Source organism: Myiozetetes cayanensis, unplaced genomic scaffold (genome assembly GCF_022539395.1).
Source record: "Myiozetetes cayanensis isolate MyiCay16 unplaced genomic scaffold, myiCay2020 scf10, whole genome shotgun sequence".
NCBI classification, from domain to species: Eukaryota; Metazoa; Chordata; class Aves; order Passeriformes; family Tyrannidae; genus Myiozetetes; species Myiozetetes cayanensis.
The window spans coordinates 30,968,896-30,985,398 of NW_026086605.1; the positions used below are offsets into that span (position 1 = coordinate 30,968,896).

Here is a 16,503-nt window from a genome sequence, read left to right on the forward strand (position 1 = left end):
TATTTGACTGTTTCAGGCCATGAACTGAAAGTCAGACAACTGTGGTAGCTTCAACCCTACAGAGGGATCATACCATGCACAGTTTCCATTCAAAGTATGAAATAAGCTAAACCTGCCTGAAAGTCATTAGAATTCTGCATCACCGTTTTTTGAAGTAGTAGGGTTTTTTTAAGGTACTATAAAAACTTCAGGAAAGTTACATTTTTCCTGCCTACTTTCAGAGAAAACAGACATTTAGAAATGTGTATTATTCCTCACTTGCCATTTCTAAGAGATCAATCCACACAGATCCAGAAGATGATTAAGGTAAAGGGTCACAGATAGTTTACTGTCTCCCCAAGGTGTGCTAGATGACACTGGTAACTGATACAAATTTCCCTGTTATGTGGCCATTCCTGGCCAAAACAAAGATTTCTAGCACATGAAGAACAGTGTTATCACTGTATTGCAGGGTAGCATTGCAAATAAACTGCAAGTCAGTGACTAATGAAGCTCTGTCAACACTGAGCAAGAATGTCCCAACTACACCTGGAATTGACAAGATCATGTCAGTTTTCAGGTTTACAGTCTGAACCCAAAACAAGCACATGGATCTCTAAGCAGTTGTCTGAAAGCTGTGGCAAGGTTTCTCATTTTCTTCAGGTAATAAAGGAGATGGGTTTCTCCCACGCATGATAAAGACCCCAGGCTAAGCAGGACAAATATATGTTCTATGAATCTGACAGCATTTAAGGTAATTTAGTCAGACAGTGAGAATGCAGAGGATGAGTAGACACCACCGTGGCAGAGGAAACTATATAAGGTGTAGAGAACTCTCCAGAAAACAACTCCAGAAAACAAGCCTCTGCACTGCCCCAGCTCCTCTCCACATCTGTCACCTGTACGTAACTACAGTGAGGAAATCTCATCTCATTCCGATTCGCCGCCACGGACCCGCCCAGCTCGGGGGGCAGCTTTGGTCCCCCGAGCACCGCCCGTCCCACCGACACCACGCCCGCGGGCACCTCCGGTGCCCGCGGGGGTGGTGTCGGTGGGGCGGGCGGTGCTCGGGGGACGAAAGCTGCCCGGCCCTGCTCGCCCCGTCCCTCCGCTCACCGGCCCGCCCGGTCTCTCCATCCTCATCCACGAGCATCAACCTCTTCCCCCTCCGAGCAGCCGTTCAAACCTCCCGCCCCCGGCAACGGCCGCGGTGGGACCGCCCCGAGCACCGCCCCCCGAGCACCGCCCCCTGTGTTCCCCGCACGGCTCACGGACGCGAGCATCCCCGTCTTGTTTCTGGCGATGCCGTGGATTTTTTTTTTCTTTTTTTTTTTTTTTCTTAAAGCGGTGTTTCTGCGGTTTTCGTCGAGTTGCGCGTCTTTTATTACGTGCCGGTGCTTCAGTGGCTGCGCTATTGCTGCTACTAATATATTGTACTGTTATATACTGAATAAGTGCATTCATTATATTATTGTATATTATATTATTAGTAACTGCAATCCAGTTATTCACTGGATCGACTGGAGAGGGATGGGAGCCATCTCCCCCTCTTTCTGCTGCCAGTTTTGCAGCCCTTGTCTTCAGCAGATGAAACAAATGAGCCAAAATAGTGTCTCCCACCCATCCCTCGTGCTCAATTTCTTGGCTTTCCTCTCTGAATTCCTCCTCGGCAGGTGATGGTCAGAAGCACAGATCCTCGTTGCTTCGCACATGGTTGTCAACATTTGCGGGAAGTAAAATGTGCTGGAATGAGTGAGATATACAGTGTTGGTAACAGCTTTCTACAGAAGACAGAAGTCTCCAGGCTAACATATGCTTATTTAAAATATAAGAAAATGCAGTTAGAAAGGAAAAATTTTAAAAGCCTCTTTGCTTGATCAGGATTTCACATAGGTGCTCTGCAGCTCTGCTTGCCCCCTGACATTTACAACTGAGGCCTAAATGCAGGGGGCTAGCCTTGAAGGAAAATCATGAACTTCTAAGCCAAAGGTATGTATTCCTTGTTGCAAGGCAGAGGACAGGGAGCTCTGCTTCCCTCCAACGTGCTCAAGTCTCACCTGGAGGCAGAAATAGCAGCAACAGCTGTTCAGCAGTTCCTGTCTCTGTCTTGGGCCACTTTTCTTAGGGTAAAGAGGCATTCAGAGCTTCATTAAATACCTTCATCCCATCCTGAAGTCCTCTGTAAACCATTGGCAGGACACATGCCACAGCTGGAAAGCCCTACCCTAGGTTATTTATTTATAGACACTACGGTTTAGGTACTGTGACTTTCCCAAAATAAGTCTTTCTGCAGTACATCCAGTGGAGAAATCCCATCAGGGAGCCAAGAGGCTTTTGCTTAATCAAGGTGTGATACTTAGAGTTGCACATAGACAGCCAAGATATCTGAGTGGGTTTGAGGGAGATTGAAGGGAAAGTCTCCATCTAATCTTGGTGCTTCATGCATCCCAGCATGAACCTTGGGTTCCCATCTCTGCTGCAAAGTTCAGGATTTCAGACACATTAGAGAGACCCATCAAACAAGGGGAAAACATGAGATGCCAAATCAGAGTGCCCTTTTTATTCACACTAAGGCTTATCTCTTAAGGTGTGTTCTGGTCCGCCCTGAATCAGTCAGGGAAGGGATGTGAGGCTCAAAAATCTCCAGGTGGTTTTCTAGGCTACAGAAGAAAACTAGAAACAAGAGCATGTCATGTAGTGGAATTGAATCAAAAAAGTGAAAGTCTCAAGTTAACTGAACTGCATCATCCTTGAATCAGTGTTTGACCAAAGTAAGTGAGGGTACAAACCTCAACAAATATTGATGGCTGAAACCGTTTGAGGAGTTTGATGTAAAATCTGGGAGCAGCTGGAAATGATAACCTTACTGTATAATAATAAATAATGGCCAGTCTTCGCGAGCGAAGATCCGGGGAAGGTCTTTCCACCTTCCAGCCTGCGCATTGGATTTTTTAGGTGAGACACAGTGTGCGCGGAACTGAGCCCACCCTTTAATCCTAAGGTTCATCTGCCGGGGCCAAGCGAGCTTGGACGGTGGCAGTGAGGTCCTTAGGACGTAGGTGGGTTGCCTTTAAGGGCTAACGAGCCCCACCTGCCCGTGAGTGGCCCTGACCGGGAATCGAACCCGGGTCTCCGCGGTGATAGCGCGGCGCCTTTACCCCTAGACCACCAGGGGCTCCTACCTTACTGTAGAGATAAACAAATAAGGAAAGAATTACTGTAACTCTACCTTGCCAAAACTCATTCACCAACCCACAAGATGGTGAGAACTAATGGTCAGAAAACTAATACAACCTGTGAAAAAGACACACCAGAACACTTCCCACCCAGCACCATCCCAAGCAGTTCAGGTTAGAGTCCTGGTTCAAGCCTGGAACCCACTGGTTCAAGCTTTCCAGAAACACTCCCTGCCAGATCCCTGAGAACAGCTGTCTCAGGTGTGCACCAAAAGGGTTTTGTCAAAAGCCAGAATGACTACATGGATGCGATAAAAACCACTGCAAAAGGACAAGTAATGCCCAGAATTATTCCAGGCAATCAGCATCTTTAAAGCTGTTTTTGCTGGTTGGTGTAGACAGTTCCCAGGAATTTGTGGCAGCTGTCCAAGAATTTTAGGAGCTAATTAGCATGGTTTTGCAGTACAGTCTGTTCAGCAAATCCTAGCCTTAATAAAGTCCCAAAATGTGACTGCTAGCAGCATAAAGAGCCCGCGCCTGCAGCCCTTACACGTTCCTGCTGACACTGACTTGAATTGGAACCCTTAAGAAATCAGTGGGAGTTAAATGTGTAGGACTCAGCCCTAAGCAACACAAATAGTATCTTCCCAATCTCAGTGCATACCTGCCCTTCAGCTGCTTCAAATGTCCAGTTTTCCACTACATTAGGAAAATGTTACTGCAATGTCTCGCTTTTCACACTCTTGCACCTGCTTCTGCTTTGGTCCTCCTTTGTATTCACTCTCTAGAGACATTAGGTTTTTTCGTTATAACATTCAGTGGATCAGAGGCTTAATTAAAAAAAAAAAAAAAAATTTCACCAAACTTGTAACTCTATCTTTTAAGGGAACATGAGACTGAGGCTTTAAAAGGCATTTCTGCAGGTTTTGGATGAGGCGAGATGTTCTCTCCTCACTCCAACTCCAACAACGCTCTCCGGCTGCTGTTGCAGCACACAAAGCAACTTAAAATGAAGACAGTTTTATGCCATCTATGTTATCCAGAGATTTGGGATTCAGCTAGCAACGATTCTGCTCCCTAACTGAAGAGTAATTCCAGCAGACAGCAACAATTAAAAAGGAAGCATTGTAGCCATGTGGGTTTTTTTCTCCAGACAAGCCTCCACTGAAGGGCAAAGAAACCCAAGGCACAACCTACAAAAACAAGGAAAATCCTGCACAGTCACTGCTGCTAGAGGATAGAAAGAATGGGGGGGTAAGGTGAATTAAATAGGGGATTTATATCCTGCCTTCTGGGGTTTCTTAAGTGAAACATTTTTTTCAGATGAATCACACCATCCTTTTATTTGCCACTCTATTTGCATTGCAAAGCATTTGGCTTCCTTCTAGTATTAGGGAAACTGGATAGCAGAGGAAAGATCATTGTCTATCTAAATCACTGTTCTGCTCAAGTGTTAGATCAGCATATTATTTTAAACGTTAGGCCCATCATTTTGGTTTAGCAGGTACAAAATGTCTACACCTACTCTTGACAGCACTGCAGTATTTTTCTTAATTTCTTAGTTCCCACAGCTTGCTACACCTACTCCTTGAATATCGTCAGAGTGTGCCAGCAAAAATCTATTCAATTCCTCTTCAGATTTATCCTAAATGGAAATATATGAAGATTTGTACTGGACGCATGGGAAAGAATTTGCAAAGGCTTTTCATAACTGACTTATTTAATTTTAAACTGAAAAGCAAACTGTTGCCATTGATTGCCACTTACTTTGATTACTGTGGTGTGTGACCACTGTAGATTGCTCAAATGGGCAGAGACTCTGGAATTTAGGGTGTTTACCTGAACGCTTACTGGAGCCTCAGTAACTCATTTCTTCATTTCATCCCGCTGAGGTCAGTTGAAGTCTTTCCATTCTTGTAGGTGGGCAGAAGGGCAACATGCAGACCTACAAAACAAATCAAATATGGGTAATACCTTACTGTAATGAACTTCACTTTCAGTTTTGATTAGATAAGGTGAACATTAATCACCTGGCCAATGACAGTGAGCTAAAGCTCAACTCCATCAAGGTGAAATCAGTGACAAGAGAAAACTTTGTAGGCTCCATCTTATCTACCTGAGCAGTGTGAAGGAGGTGTCTTCTCCGGAGTAGTCATGGAGCCAGTCATTGAAGGCATCATCCTATAACATGCAGGTATCAAAATCAGCTAGGATGTATCATCCTTACCTTTCTTGGATAATCAGACACAGAGGCCAGAACATCCTAGAATAAACTCTTATTATTTCTGGTGTTCTCAGATTAATTTTACCCTGAGAGCTTTCTGCTCAAGGTTTTTTAATTTTCTGCAGTCTGCCATCAACTGCTCCAGTGCTCCCAATGGCACTGGGGTCATGTCTCTGTATGATGCCATCAACAAAATACTGATGCCAGGTGCTTCAATGAACTATTTTTTTTTGATCGCTATGTGTTCCCATAGGATTTCTAAAAGAAACCGTAGAAGGCTAAAAATGTATGAGGGATTATTTTTCCTTTTTCCAGATAAGATTCCAGAAACTGACTCATTACAGTATTCCTGATGTCAATCCAATTCTAAAGTGCCTCCAGATTAAATTGCTGTAGCCTCTTTAAGTCACCATGTATGAGATAAATGCAATCAAAATACTTTTCATAACATAAATTGTAAGTTACAAAAATCCCACCCCCATATGAATTCTGAAAACAGTTTCTGAGATCAAACCTGAAAACCTTAAGAATCAAACACTGAACTGCAATTTGATCATCCTCTATGTCTTAAAGTTGCTCCTGCACAAGACAGGTGATGAAGGATGGTTAACTGAGTTAGGGCAGTCACATGTGTTCCTGTTTGTCTGCTTGGAGATCTGGGGCATCGGTTTTAAAGCCAATTCACACGTGGTTCCCACACAGGTATAGAATCAAACCCATCAGAAGTATCCTGTTGGACAAGGATCCTCACTGGTGATTGACAGCTTCACTAGAAGCCTTTCTCCAGATGAGAAGACAATGTGCACACACAGTGCCTAACAAAGCAAGAGTTTTTGCACCCTTTCCCCGAGTTTAGATATTTATATGGTCTGTCTTTTCAATTCTACTTCCTATCTCAACAGCTGTTGAATGAATGAAATTATCTTTAGTTCCTTTCAAAATCAAAGTTGGTTGAAATTGGCTGTTTGGATCTACTGCTAATAGGGGGACATTTACACACACAGAAATTATGGTCACACAAAGATGACACTGCTATGGTAAACCCAGACAGGTCCTTTCAGCTGCTCCATATTAAGGGGATGTTCAGTACAAGAAGGATTTCCTAGAGATTCTACACTGTCACTGCCATAGCATGCCTTTGACCAGGATTCCTCTGTTGGGTGCACAGTCCTGCTTTGATTTCTTGTGCATTTCCTGGAGGTGACGTTTGGTGTATAAAGTATCCGTCTGAGACAGCTGCATCCAGCTGTTTGCTGGGCAGCGAGCTGCTGAAGTCACCAGTTTCTGCCATGGGACAATCTAACCGGCCATTCTTATGTTCTGGTTTCAGGATCAGGTCTGTTATGATTTTTCCCAATTGATATTGCACAGGCAAGTGAAAAGTCACGGGGTCATTTAAACGAATTGCCATTTTGAATTTGAAAGGGGGAATAAGTGCATTGAGAATATCACAAATCTAAAGATAGACTCCTATATGAGAAAATAATGACAGAAAATCACCTTCCTTTTGATAGGCAGAGGACTACCACTTATTGCTTGCAGAGCAGATGCAGGCCTACTTCTTGCAGCAATCTCCCAGTAAAAAGGAGCAATTCTCCAAGTTAGTTTGTAGGATTGTCTTTTTTTTTTTTTCCTTTTTTTTTTTTTTTTTGTCTGGAGATAGATACAAGCCAAGTATCTGCAGACAGTCTCTGGTTTTCCCACACGACTTAGAACATCTCTGCAGAAAACAACACTTGGCAAATGGTCTCTGCCTGAAGTGATTCTGTAGTCTGGTCTGATTTTTCCCAAGTACTGGAATGTATGTATCTAGGGAGAGAAACACGGCACTGCAACGTGCTCTGAAGGCCAAGCAGCATAAGCTGCCCTCTGTGCAGCCACAGGTACTCAAGCTCCCCCTGCACTGCAGCAGTGCTGTGGAAGGAAATTGTGACTGTCCCTTACCAGGTACATCTTGAGGTGACAGCTGTTATCCCAGATAACTGAGGCACAATGGCCCAGTGGACTAGTGAATGCATTTCTTTGCATTTCACACACTTTTTGGATTGGTTTTTTCCTGTCTCAGGGAGGATATTCAAAGGAGCATGGGTAGAGATCTATACTTCACTGCAAACTCTCACTTTGCCCCAAGAAATGTTCCTCATCAGTACGAGATTGGCTTGTCTCAATAGTTTTCCCTGTTACACTTGGGGCTATAACCATCTGCAGTTCTGTAGTTCTTCCTGCCTTGCCACAGAGCTATAGTTTTTCTGCATTTTTCTAAGTCCTGAGTTGGGTTCCAGCTGCATAAAAAGACATTTGTCATATGGATCAGGGCAAGGAAGAGCAAGCCAAAGCAAGAAGGATTAAGGTAAGTGTTATTTCATGAAAATACAATAGTAAAGAGCAAATAACATCTCAATACTGTCAATATACTTATTGATATGTGCAACATAATGACCATTTCTGGTTGGAAATTTCTATCAGAGGTTTTAAACCCCTGGTGCCTAAGGAAAATCTGGCTTGCAAATTATGTCCTGTTTCTTACAGAAATAGATACTGAAAAAATAGTGCGCAGTTCATCCACTCAAGTGCTTAGATTAAAGAAATACATCCATAGGGATAAGAAGATTTAAATTTTTAGATCTGACAGTTAATTTTCCATTCTGAGCATCCTTAGTCCCTGCGTCTCCACCAGACTTCCCCCTAAATCCAATCTCTTCCTTAGCCCCTGTGTGGAGTTCAATACCTCTGTGAAATTACTTGCTTCCACAAAACCTCAAAAGAGCCATATTGTAACAAAAAGTATTTGCCATGGCAGGGAAGATCCCGGGACCCCATTAGGGTGGTAAGGCTGTTCCTGGGAATAACCCCAGTGTCAGAGACAACAGCTTTTATACAGGTGATGATTTTAGGCTGAAATCGTTGCAATGTTGGATTGAAGTTGTCCATTCACATGTAGGAGGAACTAAAATATTGTTTTATAAGGTAGAAAGATCTAAGGAGAGACACTTGTTGCAAAGGACACTATGCCCTGGGAACGCCCCCCCAGCCAAGGTGATGGGCTGCACACCTCTTCAAACTCCCCACAGCTTCACTGAGGAAAACCAATCCAGCTATTTCTTCCCTTACTCCACTTCCCCTTGAAGTCAAACCATGGGAGACGATGGAATTGGGTTGTACTTGTGCTCGCTTCAGCGTGAGATGGAAACATTTCTTGCTAATGATAGTATTTTTTCACCTAATAATATGATCCATTTTTCCTCACCGTAATGAAAAATAAGGGGTTGAATAGCAAACATGAGCAACTGTGTTTTACCTGAGGTTGGTTTGTCAGAGATTTCTGTCATCCTTCTAACCACCTTACAGCTTTTTAAATGAGCTGAGACAACACTTCATGTCACCATTAGCATTTTGAATCATAAATTATGGTAACAATCAGTAGCACCTTATGTTTTTATAGACAATTTAATCTGGAAGAATAAAAATAACTAGTTCTGCCTGTATGCATGCATGACTTACACACATGCACATATTTACTTTCTTTTTTAAAAATCAAATTCAGTTCTAGGAAGCTATTTCTAGCACTTTACTCTAATGGTGTGTTTGTACAGTGTCAACAAAAAGCAATCAGGCTGTTTAAAGAAAAAACCAACAAACAGCAAGTCAATTTTTCATAACAGGTTCTTTCAACAGCTAATGCAGACCCAGAGGGGAAGTTATCCAAGTGTGATCTGGGACAGAGAGGATCACCTGTTTGAGATAATTCTTGAATACTTTTGTGAAAATCATGTTTGCGCACCAAGGCAGTTTTACCCAACAAGTTAAAATCTCCATTTCTTTTATTCTTTCCCTACTGGGAAATGTCTTTCATGTCCCTGTCCACCAACAATCTCTGCAACACTGAGTCATCCTACTTACACAGATAAGGCATTAGATTTTGTAAGAGAAAGCATGAGCAAAAAAGCATGGTGCTACCTAACATGGAGACCATTTTTACTTCATTTATCTCATAGTGTGGGCACTCACACTACAGTCCTAATTTTTTAAAAATATCCCTGCTCTGTCACAGAGTCCCCTCCTGGCCTGTATTAACTTCCACCTTTAAAACACCAGCCCAGGAGGGAGCTTTAAAAGGTATGAGTGGGCTGTTGCTCCTCAACTGCCCTTTGTGTTGCTCCAAATCTCTCTCCAAATGTACGTCTCTCCAACACTTTTAAGTGAGGGATGTGTTGTTTCACTGTCATATGTGTGTTGTTGCCTCTGCCTGCTACACAAACAAGTACCTGCTCTTCTTGGATGGATTTAAATGGCCGACTGGCATCAGCAGGCACTGAAGCACCCAGAACTTGTGCAGGCAGCACACACATTACTAACCTGAACGGGTTTTTTTTATCACCACCCCAGTCACACAGATTTTTAGGTATTCCTTCCAAATTACCTTACCTGGCATTGTCAGGTTGGAGGAGAACAACTACATCCTTGACCATAGCAAAGAGGCTTCTCCAGGCTATGGCTCTGAGGGATCCTATTTCTGTAAGAGGTGAATCATTCCCTTGTTGCCAGAGGTTTGACCTCTGGGCGTTTCTAAACTAAATTTACTGATCTAACCAAATAGCCTGAGTTTAAGATAAAATGTTTCAAGAAAGAAGAAGCAGTTGACTCTAATCCTGGATAGCATGGCAGCTTCCATGTAAGCCTTGGAGAGAAACTGCAGGGGGAATTCTGCATGCTGCGAAGGCTCACCTGAGTTTAACACAGGCATTCATCAGTCTGGAGATGGGACCCAGCCCCATTTGGATGAGATCAGTTTGGGCTCAGTTCCTGCTCCCTGTGGGAGGATCCTTGGATGTAAGTTATATAGAGTTAGCAGCCATCTGGGGGTAAGAAATTTGAGAAAAAGAGAGAAAGCAACATGCTACAATACGTTTTTATCCTTAGGTAAAGACACATTCTTTCAGTTCCCATCCTCAGATGGAGCTAAGAAGTATCTATGCACACAGCCTTCAAGATCTGCTGCCTGAAAGAGAGATATGCACGTGAAAACATCTGTTTTCAGGAATCTTTTTACATATCAACTGTTACTTATCTTTCAAATTGTGTGTGTAAGTTTCCACTGCAGATGTGACAGTGGCAGGAGCATAATATTTCCCAGGGACTGTGCCTTTTACTCATTTAATTTTTCCAAGGATGTATATCTGTTAAATTTTAAATTACCCAGAGTGTGGTGTCACCTGTTTGTTTGCTACCTGCATACACATCTTTAGTCCACTGCACTTTTTAGCCCCTGTGATGTCATTGACTTCAGAGCCTTCTTTTGAAAAGAATCTTCTTTGTGCATAAAACCATTGACAGAACTTCCTCACATGCTCACAGGCAGGGCCTTCAAAGTGGTATTAAAGATGATCCATCACCTTGCTCTCAACACTGCAAAAGGTAGCATTTATTATAACAACAAAGATAAAATTGTCCCTTGAAAGACAAAAAACTCACTACCCACTTTGCACTACTCAAGACATTGCTTTAACATAGGTCATTTGGCACAAAATACTAGATCTAAATAAAGGCCTGTTTCTACAGCAAGCTATGAAAGCTCCATTAATACCCCCATTCAGTGTCCTGCCCAGCTGCAGAAATCTCCAGCCAATCATTCTCCCAGGGCAGCAATAGCTGATCCTACAGACCTTTACATGTAATGCAAAGGTGAAAATTAACTGCTCACATGAGTATCAGAAAAGAGGAAAGAGCATGAAGGAATAGAAGCAAGTTGACCCTAAACATCCAATAAACTCAATATACTTTCAGATGGCATTAAAGATGCAAGTCTGAACTGTCCTCTGTGTTACTCTGTGGTATTTGGGGTGCAGGTACCCTGAGCAGAGAAAGAATTTGGTATATGGAATATGTGACATCAGTGCGAGAAGCTGCAGAGCCAAGTTTTCTCAGGGACTAGAAACAACTGCATTCAGGTTCCAGAAATGTTTGTAGCATTCTACTAAGTTTTGTCAGTATTCTTCTGAATCCGAGCTGAGGTCTCCTTGTTGGTTTGAATTTATTACCATTGTATAATAGTAAACAGAAAATAAAAAAGAACACTTTTTATTGCACAAACAGGCTTTTTCTTCCCCCTCCTCTCATTTTGTTTTGGTTTTCCTCCTTTTGAAAGAAATGCTGTGTACTGGTGCTCCATGGTCTGGGTATTTTTTTAGTATACTTTCCCTCTGTGTTCCTTCTGAGTTACCACATTATGTGCAGAAAAGTGCCCCAGATTTAGCGTTCCTGAAAAATCGTAAGTTAAGATTAAAGACCAAGCAGCCCATCCCAGTAGCTCTTTGGCAGGCAGAGGTGGACACAGAACTACTGACTGCATCGCCCAGCGTTGGGCACTTTGCTTCTGGTTCCTGCAAAAAGGCCAGTTCCGAGGTGCATTGAAGCCCCTGGCTGTAGGAACCAAAATGAACTCAAGATTTTACTTAAGAAAATTAAATCACTTTAAGTCATATTAGTACAGATAACCACACAGTAAATATAATGGTATTTTCTTTGTGATTTAAAAAAATCTTATCTGAATACAGAAAATGCCTAAAGGACATTTGAAATTGAATTGAAATCTGAATCAAAATTGAATTGGAATTGAAAGGACCATAAATACTTCCGAGACACTGTCTTTCCAGTGCTTCATTCCAAACAGCACCTGGCAATTGTTCTGTTAACTGAAACTCCAGAGGGCACATTATTGTGCAAGAGTCTATCATCATTCTTATTGATATTTTAATTTCTAGGAAGAGCAAGGACAGAGGAACTGTGGGTTTTGTACACTTGAATTGATACGTTTGTATGGTCAGATGTTGTGTGGAAGCTTGCTTGCTCGTGCAGTCATTTCCTGTTGATCCCATACCCATGTCAGACTGTGTGACAGCACTAGCTGGCCTGATTGCTTGGGAACAAGCAACATTTTCAAATAAAATAAAACTGAAATGGGGTGAGCTGTAGGCTCTTCTCTCCATTACTGGGGCTTTAATATCAGCCATATTAGAAAGTGCATCCCCCAGAAAAAGTCTTTGACCTGTGACCTCTGGATCACATTTACCTTTTGTGACCTTTGACCTTTTGATGACCTTTGACTTCTTGGTGTCATTTGACCTCTTTGTGACCTTTTAGGCTTTCAGTGACCTTTGAACCCTTGGAGTCCTGGCACAGATGTCAGGGATGTGGCAGAATAGGGGCAGGGGAAGCTCAGCCCCACTGCTACCCACAGGGCTGGAACTGCTCTCCCGCAGGCTGGAATATGGCAGAGGACTGAATTTGCCACCACAACTTAACACTGTTCTTTTTACGTCTCTGCTTATGTAAATTAAAAACTTTTCAAACCCCAGTGCATAGGATTAGGAACCGAATCAGCTAATTAAATATAGATGGCAATTCTCAGGCTTTTTATGGCCTTGTGGGCACTTTTTTCAGTTGGGAAATCAGCATGATTTATTTCAGACACAGCTCCTCAAACGTGGAAGGCATGTGGTATGAACTTTTAAACGTGATGTTCCTTACCATCCAGTGCCTGTTGCAGAAAGAATGCTATCCCTGAATTAAATTGCTTGAAATTCTGCTTTGATGGGAGGCTTTGTGCTCTTCTTTTCTTTAGAGAAAATGTCTCTATTTTAATAAGTCCCAATGAGGGAAAGGCTTTGCTTTTGGAGAAACCCAATTGGAGACATCTTTCTTTAAAGACATCTTGACATGGTTTTTTTCCATCTTTCAGTCTCTTTTTTGGAAGGGGGCAGCTTCTTTCAAAAACAAATGACCCTTTCTGCTGCAGATTCTGTCTCATTTCAGAAGAGCTCTGGGAACAGCAACCTGGTAGCTAAAATACACCACCAAAAGTCTCTTTCCTGCTTGGAGGGTACGAGTGGCTGTGGTAGCAAAATAAACATTGTATGTTTGATAAACTCTGAATAGATCTACATGCAAAGCTAATACGAGTCCCAGCCTAAGGCACCACTACCATAAAAGTCACTAAAACACTTCTTAAAAGTTTCTAAGGTCATTCCTTAGATTTCAGTACTCATTCATTACTTCTTCCCAGTAAACTGAAGATAGTAATACTAAATACTAAACGCAGGTAAGTTTCAGCAGTTCAGGTCATCATGTGCATTTGTGGTCCATGCTCAAACACCAAGAAAAACACAGCACTTCCCAGCATACAAACCAGCTGAGCTGAACAGACACACCTATTTCAGGCCCAGCTTTTACAGAATGGGGAGACTGTGCTCCCAACTCCCTCTGCATGCACTGGTAACGGATGTGCAGCTGTGTGTCTTTTTATGCCCATATATAGTTCAGTAAAACCGCCCCAAGAGTAACTCTGTGCAGATCCATGTCTCCTATGAACCAGCTGGATCCTGCAAGGAAGACCTGGGTGGGGAGCGTGGGCGTGAAGGGGAGAGGCAAAAATTTCTGACATCCCTTTTTCAAAAGCCAACTGGTACACAAACAAGGAAATCAGAGGCTGCTGGATGAAGCCAAAGTGATCACAGCGAATCCAGTTCTACACCACATAAAAAAGGCCCCCTCAAACATGTCAACACTGCAAGCCTGAAGGGAAAAGTGGTTGCAAATGAAAACAAAACTGACTCACCTATTTTCCTTGTTTAGCATGAGAAAAAAAATAATCAGAAGATAAACAATTACAGTAACTCTTGAAATGCAAACTGGTTTTATAACACTCCCTTTTCTATCCACCTTCAGTAAAGCGGAATTATGAGTCAAACAAAATTTACTTCACTTTTGAAGTGTGATTTTTAAGCTTGTAGGAACCCGCAAAATAGGAAGAGGTCAGATGGGACCTCCACAACAGATACAGACCACTACCTGAAAAAAAAGGCTGAATATTATGAATATTCCACCTTCCTTACAGCACCAGCAGGTTGGTACATGCTGGTTTTATTTAAGTAACTTTTATCCTTCTGCAAATCATACTGCAAAGTGTTTAAACAGATCTTGAAAGAGAGAGATGCGTAGAAATAAACTGGATAATGCCTCCCCAGCACTTGGCAAAATTTCACAAATGAGTCACGCATTATGGCTGTGTCAATCTGGGCTTTGTGTTAGTGATGGTGTTAGATCCTACCCACTCCAGATTCCAATCACAGAGGATGAAGCTCAGACATACAATGGTTGATGTACATCCTCCACTGTGCAATGCACACTTACTGGTACGTAAAAGGAAGGCTGTTCCTATCCAAATGCTGAGAGAAAAGCTGAACTGAGTGTCCAAATGGGAGCATCAGGAGTAGATAACGCTGAAGAGATGAGGAGCTGGATCCCAGTCCAGCAAAACAAATATTTAGAGCAAAGTAAACCCTGAGAAATCCTGAAAGAATTGCTGGGACTAGATGGTTGATGGATTTCAGATCTAACAATCCAAACCCATGTAGCTGAGGCTGCAGGTCAATTGGCTCCTTCAAACTCATCAACATTTTCTGTTCCTAAGACCATGAGGGCTCTTGTTACCATCAGCTGGAGAGAGTAGGAGGGTGTCAGCACTTCTAAATGTGGATGGAGCCTCAGGAACATCCCATCACATTAAGTTCACCTCACTCGTACAGCATCCGTCTACACCTTGGAGCATCAGCCCCAGGCACCTTCCCCTGATATGGGGAGAAGGTAGGAAGGCTATGGGCACAACAGAGAAAGATAATGGATGATAGAGGACAACAACCAAGAGAACTGGAATCAGAGCAGGGTCACATCCTGCCACCGTTGGTCTCCTACAAACAGTCAGGAGCCCCGAATCTGGAGACAAACAATTCAAAACCATTCCCTCATGACCTCCCTTCTCGTTTTTGGTACTGCTTGAGGACAAAAGAAGAGAAAATCACCACATTTAGACAAGGTGATACAGGACAACTAACTCATGCAAAATGTTGCAGCCTGGATGGTAGCCCACACACTTCAGAGATTAGCTGAAGCTCTGAAATGCAATTTGAGTAATTTCCTTTGATGTGCCATCTGGTGAATAATTTACTGGGAATGTCTTAATCACATCAAAGGCATCTATCAATGTGCTCAGATTTTCTCAGTGTTTAGGACTCTGCCTGTATATTGCACTCAAGAAACAGACATAACAGTATAGAACTAAACTTTACTGCAGTGCTTTCTCCCACAGTAATAAGAAGAATCTGCAGCATATTACCACTATGGCCTCAAGCACTAGAATTTGGAAGTGCAATATTTCACTATTACCTCAAAAAGGCTGCTACTCTACAATCAGCCTTGCTCATGTTTCCAAAAATTTATAAAAATAGAAACACATCTGTTGAATAAAAAAAAGTTTAGAAGCATATTTCCCTATTGAGAGAACATGTTGGCAATGTACTCTAATATCAGTCACATGGATTTAGACCTAGAGAGGACTCAGACTTTAGATTTAGTAGATAATTAGGAAATTTTGTACAAGGAGGGTGGTGAGAGACTAGCCCAGGTTCCCAGAGAGGTGGAGGATGCCCCATCTCTGGAAATATTCAAGGTCACATTGGACAGGGCTCTGAGCAACCTGATCTAGTTGAAGATATCCCTGCTCACTGCAGGGAGGATGGACTAGATGGCATTTAAGGGTCAAACCAAACTATTCTGTAAGTCTATGACATCCATTCCTCATACTCCAGATTGAAATCCCATTATTACTGCTGCCCCTCCCTAAATACTGAGACTAAATTAGGGTCATATTTAAAAAAAAAAAAAATTAAAAAAACAAACCAACCAAAGAAATAAACAAAAAATTCACGAAACTTTCTGGCTTGTAAATATAGATTTAAAATCACAGAAACAATTATACTCCCCAAAAGCCAAGGCCAGGTTATACCTATTTGCACGTGCCAGTCGTGTCTTGTCGCTTAAATGCTTTTAACTGCATTACCCTTCAGCATCGCCCCGACACACCCAGCGCAGCTCACTCACTGCTTTGCTGTGGCCGCTCCTGCCCCGCAACCCCCCCCGCGGACCCCTCGGCCCGGTGCCCACGGCAGGCAGGGGCAGGCGGAGGAGGGGAGCGACCCCGGCCCCGTGGCCCCGGCCGGGTGCTGCCGCCCACGCCCACCCGCAGCATCCCCGCCGGGCAGCTCCGCTCCGCATCCCCGTCCCCATCCC

The 16,503-nt window shown here is 42.9% G+C and overlaps 1 protein-coding gene across 6 annotated transcripts in view; it reads right to left on the bottom strand.

The window, feature by feature from the left end:
- The window catches only part of RTKN2 (rhotekin 2), a 139,081-nt gene that overhangs the window by 30,940 nt on the left and 91,638 nt on the right, over positions 1–16,503 (bottom strand). For 2 of the 6 annotated variants that reach the window (XM_050340769.1, XM_050340764.1), the window contains one exon: positions 4,995–5,100. The gene's annotated coding sequence lies outside the window, so the exon portion shown is untranslated. Of the gene's footprint in view, positions 1–4,994; positions 5,101–5,185; positions 5,337–10,104; positions 16,389–16,503 lie in introns of those variants that run through there. The other 4 variants (XM_050340772.1, XM_050340770.1, XM_050340759.1 and 1 more) reach the window with 4 other exon arrangements.